The 4,925-nt window shown below is 33.7% G+C and overlaps 1 protein-coding gene across 1 annotated transcript in view; it reads right to left on the bottom strand.

Annotated features, from left to right (window-relative positions):
* LOC118742016 (proto-oncogene tyrosine-protein kinase receptor Ret-like) overlaps positions 1–4,925 on the bottom strand; it is a 45,723-nt gene that overhangs the window by 1,102 nt on the left and 39,696 nt on the right.

Below are 4,925 nucleotides of genomic sequence, written 5' to 3' on the forward strand. Positions count from 1 at the left end.
CCTCTTTCGACAAGAAGAAAAATTTTGGAAGGTGCCCCAAACCCTATATCGGAAAATTTTTTTTGGACCACTCTAATGTACATATGTGATATCATGTTTTGGTGGGGGTTGGCGAGCGTGTGATATTACTAACGATTGTTAACACATTCATATTCGTATTTGTATTTATCTTTAAATGTCATAACTTTGTATGTTGGCATATCTATATGAATGTATGGAAACATCCTTGTGCATAATAAAGTACAACAATGCTGTCGTTACACTGTCGCCGCTTGAAGAAATTCATTTTATGCTAGTCAGAAAGGATCATTGCTGCAGCTGCATATAAAAATACTGTTTTTTACATATACCCAGTTAACTGAAATTACCGTATTGGTAAAAGTTACTCAGTAGTAGACAAGCATCCTTTGAGTTGATGACAGAATACGAGGAAAAATCCAAAAGGTTTTTGAATATTTTTACTTGTCGATAAAATAATAAAATAAAATGATATTTAAAATTTTTGTGACCAATATAATTTTGATTAAACTGAAACTGGGTTAGTATGGAGACCATAGATAAGCTACTCCCTTTAACTTTGCAAAGAGAACTTTAACGTTCAGAACTGTTTATGTTCTGGATACTGTCATCTGCAAATACATGACGAAACAAAACAAGCAATTTGTAGAGGCAAGTTTTTATTAGTGGTTAGTAAAAAAGAGAAAATTTGACTCGCGTACAACCTAACGGGTAAATTTAAATTTTTTCCAATTAATATATGTATGTACGTTCCAAATATGAGTAATTTCCGATTTACCAAATATCTCGACTTCTGCGCCACTTATCGTGCCCTTTTTTTTTGTGGAGTTATTTTTTTCATGTATGTAATATACCTGCCACCTAGAGGCATTAAGACATTGCACTGTCATCGGGTTTTGAGCTCAGTTTGAAGTTTGAAGTCTTTAGCTCATCGAAAATTTGGTTAAAAATTTATTGCAAGATTTGATTACACACAGGTGAAAATTAATAAAAGCTTGTACAAATAGCAAGCCTTCCCAAAAGAAAAACATCTTATTTTTCTTATTTGGCGCTAAAACCGTTTATTGGTTTGAGCCGAGACCAAGAAACTCCGCCCAACACGCGAACATGGCCATCTTGGTAGTTTATCTCTAGGCAGCCCCAAAGCATTGTTATCTTTGTTCGACAACGGCCACGTTTCTGTACCACATGTGTAAAAGAACGGGCATCATGAGAGACTTGCAGAACGTAGTTTTTATTCGACCAAAAAGGGCTGTTGTTTTCAATTCTGCCTCGCTTGATCTCCAAGCTGACATTATTTGTGATGTTGAATACTGGATCCTGGGTAGACAAAATCCTACACTACTTTGAACTTGTAACCGCCAATATGCGAAGACTCTTTGTGTGTTGCCAAAAGGTACTTTGTCCGCTGTACAATCGTCTTTTGCTTACTTCACTATGCTTTAAATCTCTAAGAAAAATTACCTGACGAAATGGTTGGGGTATACCGATCAGATATTACTGATATAACTGATATTATCAATAAGCATTTGTCTAAACTTTCAATTAAAAAACAAAATTAACCAAAATAGCAAATAACGGAAGGTGAAACCCCACTTTCCAAATTGCCAGAACACTTTGACCATCCCTGAATGGCCAAAGCATGAAGAGTTTGCGTAATCTAAGAAGGCAGGATATCGGCACAACCACTACAGTTATCACCGGACATTGCCTTATAGGACTAGGTACATACAGCTCGACAATTCGAACCCGCGAACGATGCCTACAAAAGTTGCCTGAATGAGAATGAAGAGGAGAGCAAACAACACTTTTTTTAACAATACCGAGGGGTCGCCTTTTTCCATTTTTCGGTGACATCTATTTTTATTCGTTAATACCAAAATTTTTTTAAAATAGTTCTACTGGAATAATCTTTAGCAAAAGTTTCAAATTTATTTATACTAGGCTCTATACTCCGAAATCAGAGTTTCAAACTCTCTAAGTGGGTTATATGTTCGTCCAGAAAAATATGTATGAACGTAGTCAAAAATGTTTGCTTACAGACTTTTTATTTGCTGACTCGTCCCAACAAATAAACGGCTTCGAAAAAAGTTCTATGTGTAATAAGCACGAGCTGGAATTTATAACTAAATAACCCGTCAAATGTAATTTAGTTCAGGATAATGTGCTTTTTTAAGTTCTCTCTAAAGATTCGCTTTTACTGCAATGAGCGGATATGTTTTTCATTTTCCTTTACATCCTTAAATAAATCTTCATAAGCCAGTATAGTCCATGTTATCCTGCGCTTTGCTTATTTCATAAAGTCTAAAAAATTAGTAAAGTGGGACTTGGTGAGCTTTATCGCATTGAGGTTTGTAGGTGCTGGCACTTTTGCTCATAGAATTAGTTCGTTGACACTTATATGTATACTTATGCAATTCAGTTTCATAGATATACAGATAAATGATAACTTGCGTAAGAACTTAAGTACTTAGGTTGTTGAAAGATAGTTTTGATTTTACTGCACTTTAATACGTTTGAATGTAAACCGATAAATAGTTTGAGGTATGAGACATTTTCCAACTTGTATAGCTTTGTGGTAGCTTTATTCGAGTAGTTATTGCATTTAATATTTATTCTCATTTTGATGTGAAAAATCTTTGATTTCGTTAGAGTAAAATTTAACTCCCGCTTTGTAGCTTAAAGCTCTTTTTTTCTTAAATAATGTTCAAAAATTTTAGTAATTATGACTAGTATACATTCTTCAATTCTCATCAATTTTGCTGACTCACTCCTAGTATGATACATTCGGGTATTTAAGTAAACATGCTCTATCAACAAATTTGTCCATTTAACCAAGAGCCACTTGAGTAGCTCACCACCAAAATAACCATACAAAATCGACCAACTATCGATGCTGTTAAAAGTGCCACTGATTGTTTATTCCAATGATTTTTACTTTTTCGGTAGCCAGTTGTTGACACTGCGCACACATTTTCGTTTGAGAGTTTATACGAGCATGTATGTAGTATGAATTTTAGAGTGCAAAATTTAATGGAAAATAAAGTAAAAATTTGTTTTTGCTTTTCATAGAGTGCATTTAAGAGTCTTTAAATGTTTTGCTTTCTGGTGAGTAAACAAACTAAATGGTCTTTAAAAGTGAATATAATACAGTTGTCTGCTTTTTAAACTTTCAGCAATATTTACTTTAGAGCTTTTATTAGTCAGTTAGATGGCTAGATTAAGGTGTCTGAACCAAAAAAAAAAAATAAATAAATAAAAAATTGTGTATACATATGTATGTACATATGTACAAGAAAAAAGAAAAAACAGCGAGATTTTCTTATGCGTACAATATGTATAAGGAGCATTCCATCGTTGGTACAGAAAGAATCGTACGAATTTTGCGAGTTTACGGTTATATCTAAAAGCAAAGTAAAAGGTTATAAAACAAAGTATCGAGCTTGTATGGTAATAAAGTAAAAAATGAAATTTTTTTCTGAAATATTCCCGAATGCCTAATAAATCCAAAATAAATTGCCTATTTGAGTGGAACAGCTCTAGTCTACCAGTGGTTAGAGGCTTTTACTACCACTCTGCAGGGTCTGGGTTGTATCCCTGGTCCGAGCAACATATAAATTCGAAAAAGTTTTTTTTGACAGCACTCGCCCTTCGGCAGGCAATGGCTAACCTCCAAGGGTATTTCTGCCATAAAAAAGCTACTCATAAAATCCATTTGCCCTTCGGAGACGACATAAAAGTGTAGGTACCTCCAATTGTGTAACAACATCAAGACGCGCAAAAAAAAATTGGAGGAGAAGCTCGACCAAACACTTATTATTATTATTAAAAAAAAATCAATATGAATTAAAACAACAAACATTTTTAATGTAATACTTTTTTCTTCTTCTTATTTGGCAAGCGTTTGTCGGTCTGGGCCGGGAACAAAAAACTTCGCCAGTTGCAGATTTGCGCCAGTTGTTCATCTCAAGTGCGGACAGGTCCTCTGCCCCTGGTCCTTTCATTGCGTTCATTTTCATGTAGAAAATTCTAAACGGAAATTTATTTGTAATTTTTCTTAATGATGGTTATTTGCACCCCTTTTTTTAGTAATTTCAATCGAAAGATTTTAAATAGAATAGAAATTATTAATATAAAAGGAAGCTTTTTATTTTCCAGAGCTATACAACGTTTTAGGGCGCGCTAAACCGCTAACCGTATGTCGCCATAATATTGTTATAACTTTAGAACTACTTTATTTTTATATTTGCAACTTTTGCAAAATCTTCCTTAGGTTGTCATCTGGAACACTTGTTTAAGCAAAAATATTTGTTTCAAATTTTATAACACAACTTTTGCATTTGAAAAAAAAAACACCCTCTCGAATCTTCTTTTGAATAGTTTGTAGTTTATCGATCGATACACAAACGTCTGAGATATAGCGAATTTAAATGACTATTTTGTTAAAATTTGCTATCACAGTATGATGTTTCAATTCGTGCAAGGGAACGGAGCCGAAATGACGCGATGGAGCGTCGCGACTGTTTTAGCGCGCTCCAAAACGCTTTATAACCCGGAAAAAACAAAAAAAGGTCCCTTTTTTATTAATGATTTGTATGTAAAAAGACCTGATCTGTCGATTGAAATAAATAAAAATTGTATAAATGTATTTTTTTTATTGGGATTTTTAAAATCTCTTAATTTTGAATACATATCGAATTTTATAAAATACTCATACTCTTCAAATATTTACACACTGGTTATTAATGTTCTTTTTTTGCTTTTTACAGATACTACCGTTTACTTTCCCATGTCTGTAGGATAACAATAGGAGAGTATTATAGAGATAATAGATAGGCGGCAACCTTAAGTGTAGGATTAGCAGGACAGATAGGCGGCAACCTTGAAAGTGAACGAAAAAGAACGAA

The sequence above is a fragment of the Rhagoletis pomonella genome, unplaced genomic scaffold (genome assembly GCF_013731165.1).
Source record: "Rhagoletis pomonella isolate Grant_MI unplaced genomic scaffold, Rhpom_1.0 Rhpom_scaffold_00006, whole genome shotgun sequence".
In the NCBI taxonomy this organism is placed as follows: Eukaryota; Metazoa; Arthropoda; class Insecta; order Diptera; family Tephritidae; genus Rhagoletis; species Rhagoletis pomonella.